We start from the raw sequence: 14,632 nt of genomic DNA on the forward strand, positions 1-14,632 counted from the left end.
CAATTTTTGATTGGGTTTTCTGTTTTTATGATATTCAGCTCCATGAGGTGCTTGCATATTTTGAAGATTAATCATTTGTCAGTTACTTTATTTCCAATTCCGTTCAGTCATGTGGTACACTTTGTGAACCCATGAACACCAGGCTTCCTGTCCATCACCAACTGCTGGAGATTATTCAAACTCATGTCCATTGAGTCAGTGATGTCATCCAACCATCATATCCTCTGTCGTCTCCTTTTTTTCCCACTTTCAATCTTTCCCAGCATCAGGGTCTTGTCCAATGAGTCAGTTCTTTACATCAGGGTCCAAGGTATTGGAGTCTCACCATGAGCATCAGCCCTTCTAATGAATATTCAGAACTGATTTCCTTTAGGATTGACTGTTGGATCTTCTTGCAGTCCAAGGGACTCTCTAGAGTCTTCCCCAACACCACAGTTCAAGAGCATCGACTCTTTGGATCTCAGCTTTCTTTATAGTCCAGTTCTCACATCCATACATGACTACTGGGAAAACCATAGCTTTGACTAGACAGACTTTTGTTGGCAAAGTAATGTCTCTGCTTTTTAATACGTTGTCTAGGTTGGCCTTAACTTTTCTTCCAAGGAGCAAGCATCTTTTAATTTCATGACTGCAGTCACCATCTGCAGTGATATTGGAGCCCCCCAGATAAAGTATGTCACTGTTTCCACTGTTTCCCTATCATTTGCAATGAAATGATGGGACCAGATGCCATGATCTTAGCCTTCTGAATGTTGAGTTTTAAGCCAAGTTTTCCACTCTCCTCTTTCACTTTCATCAAGAGGCGCTTTAGTTCTCTTCACTTTCTGCCATAAGAGTGGTGTTATCTGAATATCTGAGGTTATTGATATTTCTCCATGCAATCTTGATTCCAGCTTGTGCTTCATCCAGCCCAGCGTTTCTCATGATGTACTCTGCATATAAGTTAAATAAGCACGGTGACAATATACAGCCTTGACGTACTCCTTTCCCGATTTGGAACCCATCAATTGTTACATGTCAAGTTCTAATCATTACTTCTTGACCTGAATATAGATTTCTCAAGAGGCAGGTCAGGTAGTCTTATATTCCCATCCCTTGTAGAATTTTCCAAAGTTTTTTGTGATCCACACAGTCAAAGGCTCTGACATAGTCATTAAAGCAGAAGTAGATGTTTTTCTGAAACTCTCTCTATGATCCAGCACATGTTGGCAATTTCATCTCTGGTTCCTCTGCCTTTTCTAAAACAAGCTTGAACACCTTGAAGTTCATGGTTCATGTACTATTGAAGGGTGGCTTGGCAAATTTTGAGCCTTACTTTACTCACATGTGAGATGAGTGCAATTGTGCAGTAGTTTGAACATTCTTTGGCATTGCCTTTCTTTGGGATTGGAATGAACAGTGATATTTTCCAGTCTTGTGGCCACTGCTGAGTTTCCCAAATTTGCTGGTGTATTGAGTGTAGCACTTTCACAGCATCATCTTTTAAGATTTGAAATAGCTCAACTGGAAGTCCATCCACTAGCTTTGTTCATAGTGATGCTTCCTAAGGCCCACTTGACTTCAGACTCCAGTATGCTTGGCTCTAGGTGAGTGATAATACCATCGTGGTTATCTGGGTCATGAAGATTTTTTTTATATAGTTCTTCTGTGTATTCTTGCCACATCTTCTTAATATCTTTTGCTTCTGTTAGGTCCAGTAAACCTAACAGATGTGCCCATCTTTGCATGAAAATTTCCCTTGGTATCTCTAATTTTCTTGAAGAGTTCTCTAGTCTTTCCCATTCTACTGTTTTCCTCTATTTCTTTGCACTGATCATTGAGGCAGTCTTTCTTCTCTCTCCTTGCTATTCTTTGGAACTCTCCATTCAAATGGGTATATATTTCATTTTCCCTTTGATTTCACATTTTTTCTTTTCTCAACTATTTGTAAGGCCTCCTTGAACAACCATTTCGCCTTTTTGTATTTCTTTTTGGGGGGGATGATCTTTATCACTGTCTCCTGTACAATGTCATGAACCTCCATCCGTAGTTCTTCAGGCACTGTATCTATCAGATCTAATCCCGGGAATCTATTTGGCACTCCCACTGTATCACTGTAAATATTTGATTTAGATCACACCTGAAAGGTCTAGTGGTTTTCTCTACTTTTGTCAGTTGAAGTCTGTATTTGGCAAAAAGCAGTTCATGATTTGAGCCACAGTCAGCTCCCAGTCTTGATTTTGCTGACTGTATAGAGCTTCTCCATCTTTGGCTGCAGAGAATACAATCAATATGATTTTGGTATTCACCATCTGGTGATGTCCATGTGTAGAGTCTTCTCTCATGTTGTTGGATGAGGGTGTTTGCTATGACCAGTGAATTCTTTTGGGAAAACTCTATGAGCCTTTGACCTGCTTTGTTTTGTACTCCAAGGCCAAATTTGTCTGTTATTCCAGGTGTCTCTTGACTACCTACTTTTGCATTCCAGCATCCTATATTGAAAAGGACATCTTTTGGGGGTGTTAGTTCTAGAGAATCATTTAACTTCTGCATTACTGCTCGGGGAATAGACTTGGATTACTGTAATACTGTATGGTTTGTCTTGGAAATAAACATAGATTGCTCTGTCATTTTTGAGATTGCATCCAAGTACTGTATTTTAGACTCTTTTGTTGACCATGATGGCTACTCCATTTCTTCTAAGGGATTCCTGCCCACAGTAGTAGATATAATGGTCATCTGAGTTAAATTCACACATTCCCGTCCATTTTAGTTTGCTGATTCCTAAAATGTCCATGTTCACTCTTGCCATCTCCTGTTTGACCACTTCCAATTTGCTTGATTCATGGACCTAACATTCCGTGTTCCTATGCAGTATTGCTCTTTACAACATCGGACGTTACTGCCATCACCAGTCACATCCACAACTCTGTGTTTTTTTTTCTTTTCTCCGTATCTTCATTCTTTCTGAAGTTATTTCTCCACTGATCTCCACCTACCCTCCTGCGGAGTTCATCTTTCAGTATTGTATCTTTTTGCCTTTTCATACTGTTCAGCAGTGGCCTGCTGCAGGGTTGCAGGCACTAAGTGCAGCAGTACCTGTATGGGACCTTTTGAAGAAGGTCGCCATTACCTCCACCATAGTTTGGTCTCAAGTCAAACAACAGGGAGGGAACACAGCCCCACCCATCAACAGATAATTGGATTAAAGATTTACTGAGCGTGGCCCCACTCATCAGAATAAGACTCAGTTTCCCCCTAGTTAGTCTCTCCCATCAGGAAGCTTTCATAAGCCTTTTATCCTTCTCCATCAGAGGGCAGACCGAATGAAAACCACAGTCACAGTAAAATAACCAATCTAATCACATGGACCACAGCCTTGTCTAACTCAATGAAACTATGAGCCATGCCCTATAGGGCCACCCAAGACAGACAGGTCATGGTGGAGAATTCTGACATATGTGGTCCATTGGAGAAGGGAATGGCAAACCACTTCGGTATTCTTGCCTTGAGAACCTCATGAATAATATGAACATTTGCAATTAATTTCTCCCATTCTGAGGACTATTTTCATCTCATTTATGGTTTCCTTTGCTGTGCAAAAGCTTTTAAGTTTAATTAGGTCCCATTTATTTACTTTTGTTTTTAATTTCCATTATTGTAGGAGGTGGGTCATAGAGGATCTTGCTGTGATTTATGTCAAAGAGTGTTCTGTGTATGTTTTCCTCTGAGTTTTATAGTTTCTGGTATTACACTTACTTTTTTTGAATACAAATATGAGTTGAGAGTATATACACATTCACAGACAGGTGAGTCTAATCTTTTGTGAATTGTGTGCTCTCCATAATTTTTGGTGTTCTCTAGAAAGCATCAATAAATTATCTAGGCAATTTAAAACTCCAATAAAATCTATAATTTTCTCAACTTCTTACAGTGAACTTTAATAAGTCTTGCATGTACCATATTCCTTTGGCCTTTCTAAAAGTGAAACATGATTCCCATCAAGTATATATACACAAGTGCTGAGTAAATGCTTAGAATTTGGTATACACAATGAAATTCTGTATTAATAAAACAGGAAATATTGACATTTAATCCTACCAATAGTACTGAGTGTACTATAGTGAACTTCTGGTTTTATAATAAATTGGAAAGTCAAATATGACAGGTTTCCAATCTTTTACAAACTCCACTTATATGAAAAAAAAAATCCTTTAGCCACTATTTGTCAGTTAACCATAGAGGATTTCAACTTCCACTTCTGTAAGATGACAGGAATATACTAGATTTTCAAGGTCCTTTCCATTTGTAATTGCATATAATTTCATTATTGTGCTTCTAGACATTTATGTAAAGGGAAGAACAAGTTCAGCTCTACTTTTTAAATATACAACCAACTCAAGGTGATTTTCATGTGTTTTTTTTTTTATTTTGTTTTCAATGTTGCATAACTAGGGAGTAATACCAGCAAGACAGTAGGCTAGTAAGTTCTAGTATCTTATTCTAGCACAAAAAGTTATGGAATAAACCAACAGAAACTGGCCCAGATAACTTTGCAGCAGTTTTGGAAACCAGTCAAGATCCAAAGAAATAAATTCCATGCTCATTTAAGAAAAAGAAGTAGGCAATTTTGTGAAATTCTTACTTGCTGTTACCCCACTCCCTCCTAGAAAGACATGGTTTGGAATGGAGAAAGCAGTAGCTCAGCCCCAGCTCCTTCAGTTCCTTTTCCTGAATCAGGGAAAGAAGAGCAAAGCTAATAATCTACAATCTAACCCATCTCAATTGTTCCCAAAGAGGTTATTTTCTGTGTTACCTAGCTCAGAGCTCAGACAGTCTAATGTGGCATAGTTCAGATATCAGGCTAGGAAAAGCCATGAGAAGTAGTGCACATAGTTCGTGAAAATTGCAGGGAGATTACAGATGCACTGAAAACTTAGAAAAGAGATTACTGATACTACAAAACTGCTGATTGTTCCAATAGAAAGCTAAGGCCCTGAAAGACAGCAGGGCCAAGACTCTTAAGAAAGATGTATGGCAGATGGCTAACAAACACATGAAAAGATGCTCAACATCACTCATTATCAGAGAAATGCAAATCAAAACCACTATGAGGTACCATTTCACACCAGTCAGAATGGCTGCGATCCAAAAGTCTACAAGCAATAAATGCTGGAGAGGGTGTGGAGAAAAAGGAACCCTCTTACACTGTTGGTGGGAATGCAAACTAGTACAGCCACTATGGAGAACAGTGCGGAGATTCCTTAAAAAACTGGAAATAGAACTGCCTTATGATCTAGCAATCCCACTGCTGGGCATGCACACTGAGGAAACCAGAAGGGAAAGAGACACGTGTACCCCAATGTTCATCGCAGCACTGTTTATAATAGCCAGGACATGGAAGCAACCTAGAAGTCCATCAGCAGATGAATGGATAAGAAAGCTGTGGTACATATACACAATGGAGTAGTACTCAGCCATTAAAAAGAACACATTTGAATCAGTTCTAATGAGGTGGATGAAACTGGAGCCTATTATACAGAGGGAAGTAAGCCAGAAAGAAAAACACCAATACAGTATACTAACGCATATATATGGAATTTAGAAAGATGGTAACAATAACCCTCTGTACGAGACAGCAAAAGAGACACTGATGTACAGAACAGTCTTATGGACTCTGTTGGAGAGGGAGAGGGTGGGAAGATTTGGGAGAATGGCATTGAAACATATAAAATATCATGTATGAAATGAGTTGCCAGTCCAGGTTTGATGCACGATACTGGATGCTTGGGGCTGGTGCACTGGGACCACCTAGAGGGATGGTGTGGGGAGGGAGGAGGGAGGAGGTTCAGGATGGGGAGCACATGTATACCTGTGGCAGATTTGTTTTGATGTTTGGCAAAACTAATACAGTGTTTGAGGTTTAAAAATAAAATAAAATTAAAAAAAAAAAAAAGAAAGAAAGATGTATGGCAAAACCAATACAATATTGTAAAGTAATTATCCTCCAATTAAAATAAACATTTTTTTTTAAAGAAAAGTAAGGCATTTAAAAGCAGCCATGTATACAGAGAATGACACACACACACCCAGGAAAAAGACGAATTTAGTGAAGATCTGAGAAGACCTCAAGTCTTAAAGCTAGGTTGATCTCAAGCACAGAACATAATTAGTGATTAATTAGTGACAGTCTTCCTATGTATGGAGCCAATCGGCAAGGATATTTAAAAATATCCAGTTTTCAACAAACATCCCAAAACATACAAATACATAGGAAAATGAATATTACTCAAAAGAACAAAATAAACCTCCAGAGCCACTTTTGTTAAAAATATAGGCATCTGCTTACTAGAGAAAGATATTAAGAGAACTGTCATATATTCTCAAAAAGCAAAAAGAAAAACAGGCAAAGAACTAAAGGAAACAGGAAAATGATAAATGAACAAAATAAGAATGTCAACAGAGGAAATACCTTATAAAGAAGAAAAAATAGAAATTCTGGCTCTGAAAGATGAAATGACTGAATTTAAAACCTTACTAGAAGGTTTAATTGGAGTCTTGAGCAAGCAGAAGGAAGAATAAGTGACCTTGAAGACAAGTCTTTTGAAAATGATCAAGTCTGAGGAGGAAAAAGAATGAAGAAAAGTGAACTAAGTCTAAGGACATTCTGAGATGACATCAAGTGAGTTAATACACACATTCTAGGAGAAGAAGTGGAAACAGAAAGAGAAGAAGAAGAAAGGAAGGAAGAGGAGGTGGGGAAGATCAAGAAGATATGGTTCTATAGTACTAGTAGAATTCAATTCCCCGCTTACAATAATGAATAGAATAAACTAGACAGAAGATCAGTAAGTACATGAAAGATGAACAATTATAGGCCAATTGGACCTACTCCTCTAAAACTCAGAAGATACATTTTTCATGAGCAAGTAAGAAACATTATCCAAGATAAAGCGTATTTTAGGCCATAAAACAAGTCTTAATAAATTCAAAAGACTGAAAATATGCAGTCTTTTCACAGTGGAATGAAACTCTAAATCAACAACAGAAGGAAAAGTGATATGTCCACACATAGATAGAAGTGAAAGAATACACATTTAAACAACAAGTCAAAGAATACATTATAAGGGAAATTAGAAAATATCTTGAAGCAAGTGAAAATGAAAACATGACTCACAAGTGTCTTATGGAATGCAAAGAAAACAATGATAGGAGTCTATAACTGTAAAGGTTTACATATGAAAGGAAAAAAAAATTGCAAATAAAAAACCTAACTTTACACTTTGAAAAGGAAGAGTAACTAAACCCAAAGTTAGCATAAGGTAGGAAATAATAGAGGTTATAGCATAAATAAGTAATACAAAGATATAAAGACAATAGAAAAAAAAAAACAAAACAAAACAATGAAACCAAGAGTTGGTTCTGCAAAATATCGAAATTGATAAACCTTTAGGTAGATTGAGTTTGAGAAAAGGACAAAACACATATAAAATCAAATGAAGTGGAAATTAATACTGCTTTTATGAAAAAGAGAAGATGATAAAAGTACTATGAAAAATTGTTCACTAACAATTTGTTTAACCTTGATGAAATGGACACATTTCTAGAAACTCACAACTCATCAAGATTAAACCATTATAAACCTATAATTGTAAGGAAATCAAAGGTTTCCTAACAAATTACAGTTGATCCTTGAACAGTGTAGTGATAGAGGATCCCTGTACAGTTGAAAGTTTGTGTAAAACTTTACAGTCATCCCTCCATATCCATGGTTCTGTATCAGTGGATTCAACCAACTATAGATTGTAGCATATATTTACTATAGAACAGTTGTTTTTCAGTTGCTCAGTCATGTCTGACTTTGCCATACCATGGAATGCAGTATGCAAGGCTTGGCAGTCTTTCACCATTTCCTGGACCTTGCTCAAAGTCATGTCCACTGAGTCAGTGATGCCATCCAACAATCTTTTCCTCTGCTGTCCCGTTCTCCTCCTGCCTTCAATCTTTCCCAGCATCAGGGTCTTTTCCAATGAGTTGGTGCTTCACATCAGGTGGCCAAAGCATTGGAACTTCAGGTTCATCATCAGTCCTTCCAATGAATATTCAGGACTGATTTCCTTTAGGATTAATTGGTTTGTTCTCCTTGCAGTCCATGGGACTCTCAAGAGTCTTCTCCAGCACAACAGTTTGAAAGCATCAGTTCTTCAGTGCTTAGCCTTCTATATGGCCCAACACTCACACCCATACATGACCTTTGGAAAAATCATAGCATTGACTATACAGACCTTTGTTGGCAAAGTGATATCTCTGCTTTTTAATATGCCATGTCATATGCCTTTTTAAGAGGCATGTCATAACTTTTCTACCAAGGAGCAAGCATCTTTTAATTTCATAGTTGCAGTCACCATCTGCAGTGATTTTGGAGTCCAAGAAAATAAAGTCTCTCACTGTTTCCATTGTTTGACCATCTGTTTGCCATAAACTGGTAGGACCGGATGCCATGATCTTAGTTTTTTGAATGTTGAGTTTTAAGCCAGATTTTTCACATTCCTATTTCACCTTCATTAACAGGCTCTTTAGTTCCTCTTCACTTTCTGGCATAAGGATGATGTCATCTGCATATCTGAGGTTGTTGATACTTCTCCCAGCAATCTTGATTCCAGCCTGTACTTCATTGAGCCCAGTAGTACTGTAGTACATATTTATTGAAAAAAAAAAAAACAAAAGTCCACACAAGTGGATTTGTGCTGTTCATACTGATGTTGCCTTAGGATCAACTGTAGTGAAAAATCTCACAACAAAAAAAAAAGACAAAGGTCAGATGGCTTCACTGGTGAATTTTCTTATATATTTAGAGAAGAATTAACACTAATCATTCTCAAAACCTTTCAAAATATTGAAGAAGTAACAAAAACCACACAAAGACACTATAAAAAAAACTACACACCGATATTCCTAATAAATACTGAATGCAAAAATTTTCAACATAATACTAGCAAATTGAATTCATCAGATTATTAATATGATTATATATCATAATAAAGTGGGATTTCTTCCTGGAATGAAACAATGGGTTATCATACAAAAATCAATCCAAGTAATACACTATATACTATACATGAACCAAGAACTTCCAGATGTTCAAGCTGGTTTTGGAAAAGGCAGAAGAACAAGAGATCAAATTGCCAACATCCATTGGATCATAGAAAAAGCAAGAGAGTTTCAGAAAAACATCTATTTCTGCTTTATTGACTACACCAAAGCCTTTGACTGTGTAGATCACAACATACCATGGAAAATTCTTCAAGAGATGGGAATACCAGACCACCTTACTTGCCTCCTGAGAAATTGGTATGCAGATCAAGAAGCAGCAGTTAGAAATGGTCATGGAACAAGGGCCTGGTTCCAAATTGGGAAAGGAGTACATCAAGGCTGTATATTGTCACCCTGCTTATTTAACTTATATGCAGAGTACATTATGCAAAATGCCAGGTTGGATGAAACACAAGCTGGAATCAAGACTGCCTGGAGAAGTATCAATAACCTCAGATAGGCAGCTGACACTACCCTTATGGCAGAAATTGAAGAACTAAAGAGCTTCTTGATGAAAGTGAAAGAGGAGAGTGAAAATGTTGGCTTAAAACTCAACATTCAAAAAATTAAGATCATGGCATCTGGCCCTATCACTTCATGGCAAATAGATGGTGAAACAATGGAAACAGCAAGAGACTTTATTTTTTTTTGGGCTCCAAAATCACTGCAGATGGTGACTGCAGCCATGAAATTAAAATATGCTTGCTCCTTGGAAGAAAAGCTATGACAAACCTAGACAACATATTAAAGGGCAGAGACATTACTTTGCCAACAGAATTCCATCTAGTTAAAGCTATGGTTTTTCCAGTAGTCATCTATGGATATGAGAGTTGGACCATAAAAAAAGCTGAGAGCTGAACAACTGAGGCTTTTGAACTGTCGTGTTGGAGAAGACTCTTGAGAGTCCCTTGGACTGCAAGGAGATCAAACCAGTCAATCCTAAAGGAAAGCAGTCCTTAATATTTATTGGAAGGACTGATGCTGAAGCTGAAACTCCAATACTTTGGCCACCTGATGCGAAGAGCTGACTCATTGCAAAAGACCCTAATGTTGTGAAAGATTGAAGGCAGGAGGACAAGGGAACAACAGAGGATGAGATGGTTGGATGGCATCACCAACTCGATGGACCTGAGTTTGAGCAAGCTCCTGGAGTTGGTGATGGACAGGGAAGCCTGGCGTGCTTCAGTCCATGGGGTCACAAAGAGTCAGACACGACTGAGCCACTGGACAAAACTGAACTGAACTGAATACACTACACTGGCAGAAAGAAGAGAAAAAAAACACATATTCTCTCACCTAATGCACAAAAAGTATGTAACAGAATACTTTCAATCATCTTTTAATGATAAAAGCAGTAACCAAAGTAGGAACAGAATAAAACCAACTTAACATAATAAAGGCCAGATATAGAAAACCCAGATCTATCATACTCAATGAGGAAAGACTGAAGGCTTTCTCTCTGAGATCAAGAACAAGACAATAATAGGAATTTTCACCACTTCTATTCAACATAGAGAAATACAATTCAAACACACTGGAACAGAAGAAATTAAAGAAGATACCATGAGGGAGAAAAATATCTCATGTTCCTGGGTTAGCAGACACAATATTATTAAGATGTCAATATCACCAAAGTGATCTACGGAATCTATGCAATGTCTATGAAAACCCCAACAACTTTTTTTTGCAGGAATAGAGATATCCATTATAAACCTATATCGAATCTTGGGGATTCAGAGCAGCCAAAATAATTTTGAAAAAAGATGAACAAATATTGAGGTTTAATACTTCTTGATTTCAAAACTTACTAGAAAGCTACAATAATAAAGAGTCTGGTGCTGGCACAGTGACAGATGTAATTACAAACGATATAGAATACAGAGCCAGAAATATACCTTCACATACATTGTAAAATAATTTTTGTGAATGAGGCCAAGACCATTCAATGAGGAAAGGACAGTCTTTTCAACAAATATTCATAGGAAAAATGGATATCCACCTGTAAAATAATGAAGTTGTATTTTTACCTTACTCCATATACAAAAATTAACTCAAATGGATCAAAGGCCTGAACATAAGAGCTAGAACTATGGAACTCTTATAAGAAAACATAGGGGAAATGTTTTATGACATTGAATTTGGCAAAGATCTTTTGGATATGACCCCAAAAGCACAAACTATGGAGAAAAATTGGATTCAATATTAAAAAACATTTGCATATCAAAGGGTGCTATTATCAGAGTGCAAAAGCAACCCATGGAATGAAAGTAATGATGTGCAAATCACATATCTGACTAGAGGTTAATATACAGAATATATAAGGAACTCCTATAACTTGACAGCAAAAAGACAAACAACCCAAATAAAAATGGGCAAAGAACTGCAATAGACATTTCTATAAAGAAGATGTACAAATGACTAATAGCACACGTTAAGATGCTCAACAAAGCTAACCAATAGAGAAACCTAAATCACAAACACAAAGAGATACCACTTCAAATCCATTGGGATAGCTATGAAAAACAAATCAGTGCTGGTGAGGATGTACAGTAATTGAATTCCTTTTGCTTTGCTGGTGGGAATATAAAATAGTACAGCTTCAATGGAAAACAGTATGGAGGTTCCTTAAACATTTAAAAATAGAATTTATGATAAAGAAACTCTACTTCTATGTATACCCAAAATAATTGAAAGCAGAGGTTCAAACAGATATCTGTACACCTATATTCTAGCAGCATTTTTCATAGTAGTCAAAAAGTGAAGCAACCCCAATTGTAAATTGATGAATGAGTGGATAAAGAAAATGATGTGGTATGTACATATAATGTCATATTTTTCAGCTTTCAAAAGGAAAGGAAATTCAGATAAATGCTATAACTTCTATGAAACTTGAAGAATTATAAGGCTCAGTAAAATAAGCCAGACACAAAAGGATTATTTATGACTCCACTTTTATTAGGTACCTAGAATTATGAAATTCATAGAAAAAGTAAAATGGTGGTTGCCAGGGACTGAGGTGAGGAAGGAATGGGGATTTATTGTTTAATGAGGATAGAGTTTCAATCTGAGGAAGTGAAAAAAGTTCTGGAGGTGGATGATGATAATGTTTCACAACAATGTGAATGTACTTAATGATATTGAACTGTGCACTTAAAAATGCTTAAAATGATAAATTTTATGTTATATATATTTTCCAAACTAAAAAAATAATCTGGCGTAATGAACAGGTGATCAATTATTACTTCGCTAACTCTGGAGAAAACTGATATGAAAAAGCTCCCTTTTACATATATCTAACTATAATATCCAATACTTTGGCTGCCAGATATGAAGAACTGACTCATTTGAGTCACTCAGTCGTGTCTGACTCTTTGCGATGCCATGAACTGTAGCCTAACAGGTTCCTCTATCCGTGGAATTTTCCAGGCAACAGTACTCCAGTGGGTTGCCATTTCCTTCTCCAGGGGATCTTCCTGACCCAGGGATCGAACCCAGGTCTCCCACATTGCAGGCAGACACTTTATCTTCTGAGCCACCAGGAAAGCCCACATATATTTAACTATAATATCCAATACTTTGGCTACCTGATGTGAAGAACTGACTCATTGGAAAAGACCCTAATGCTGGGAAAGATTGAAGGTAGGAGGAGAAGGGGATAACAGAGAATACGATGGTTGGATGGCATCACCAATTCCATGGACCTGAGGTTGAGCAAGCTCCAGGAGTTGGTGATGGACAGGGAAGCTTGGCATGCTGCAGTCCGTGGGGTCTCAAAGAGTGGTACATGGCTGAGTGACTGAACTGAACTGAACATTTGAGACAGTAATTGACCTTCTTTATGTTTTGCATAATTCTTAAAATTTGTTTGCATCTGTTAGGAACCAATCTCTTGAAAAGCATTCCAGATATACACTGAGTAGCAGGGAGCTAATCATTTAGGATTAAACTTAAGGGGGGGGGGAACTACCAAAAATCAATTATTCCTTGTAAGAAACAAAGTATTATCACTATCAATTATGCCTTTCAGAAGAAAAATAATAGTATTTGTATGCTTTCCTTTAGTCTTTTCTGCCTACATTTTATCCTATATATGACTGTTAAATCAATTTTCTCCAAACTATTTTTCATTGCAATATTCCATTTCTCCAAAATTTAATTACCCTTTTGTCTGCAAGATAAAATCCAAAAGTTTTCATCTTGATATTTCTGGCTATCAAAAATCTGGTATGTAATTGAATTTTTAATTGCTCTTCCAAATACCTTTAAGTTTAATGTCTCTGCTCATATCTGTGAAGCTTTCTCCTTTACTTCCATGGTTTGGGTTGTGTTTTTTCCTAGACCTGAAATTCTCTCCATTCTTTTTTTATGCCTACAAAGTTCACATTCTACCTGGTTCATGAATTTCTCTTGAAAGATGCCATCCATACTGATCTGTCTTCTGAATTCTGATAACTTAACTGACTGAAAATTTGTCACTTGGACTTAGGCTATTATCAACTGCTATGTTTGTGTGTATATATACATATATATAGGACTTCCCTGGTGGCTCAGACAGTAAAGCATCTGCCTACAATGTAGGAGACCTGGGTTCGATCCCTGGGTCAGGAAGATTCTCTGGAGAAAGAAATGCCAACCTACTCCAGTGCTCTTGCTTGTAAAACCTCATGGACAGAGGAGCGGGGTAGGCTACAGTCTATGGGGTCACAAAGAGTCGAACATTACTGAGTGACTTCACTTCACTTTATACATATGTATATATGTGTGTGTGTGTGTGTATATATATATACACACACACATATATAGTGTTTGTGTGTGCGTGCATTCTATCTTGAAAGGGAAAAGTGAAAATGTTAGTTGCTCAGTCGTGTCAGACTTTGTGATCCAGTGAACTGTAGCCTGCCAGTCTCCTTTGTCCATGGAATTTTCCAGGCAAGAATACTGGGGTGGATAGCCATTCCCTTCTCTAAGGGATCTTCCCAGTTTAGGAATAGAACATGAGTGATAAAGCTACAAAGTAATATGACTGACAAAAAATGTAGCACACTTTGTTCATCCAGATTAATGTCTCCCATTCAAAGAAGCTACCTGTGAGGAATTAAATACTTAATGCAATACAGTCATTGTTCAGAACATTATAAACACCTCTCTTTGGGATTTTTTTTCTGTTTATTTTGCAGTGATAAGTCTTGGAGTTGGTGATGGACAGGGAGGCCTGGCATGCTGCAATTCATGGGGTTGCAAAGAGTCGGACATGACTGAGTGACTGAACTGAACTGAACTGAAGCCTTTACCCTTAGAGAACTGATTCAATTTTTGAAACAGTGAAGTTGTGATTTGAGCCACTGAATAGTTGAGTGATATAGGTTGTAATAAAAATACATTTATTCTTACTTCTGTCTCACTTTATAGAGTGACTATTAAATGATAAAACAATGTATTCTTTTCATACACTTCTCATGATGAATCTGGAATGCATATGCAAGATTACTTCAAAATATTTTGAGCCTAGGAGTGAGGATAAAGTTTTTAAAAAAATTAAACCTCTGAAAGAATTAACACT

At 37.1% G+C, this 14,632-nt stretch overlaps 1 protein-coding gene across 1 annotated transcript in view; it reads right to left on the reverse strand.

The window, feature by feature from the left end:
* Positions 1–14,632, reverse strand: part of KLHL4 (kelch like family member 4) — a 125,578-nt gene that overhangs the window by 10,826 nt on the left and 100,120 nt on the right. The gene's annotated exons all lie outside the window — the stretch shown is intronic.

The sequence above is a fragment of the Bubalus bubalis genome, chromosome X (assembly GCF_019923935.1).
Source record: "Bubalus bubalis isolate 160015118507 breed Murrah chromosome X, NDDB_SH_1, whole genome shotgun sequence".
In the NCBI taxonomy this organism is placed as follows: Eukaryota; Metazoa; Chordata; class Mammalia; order Artiodactyla; family Bovidae; genus Bubalus; species Bubalus bubalis.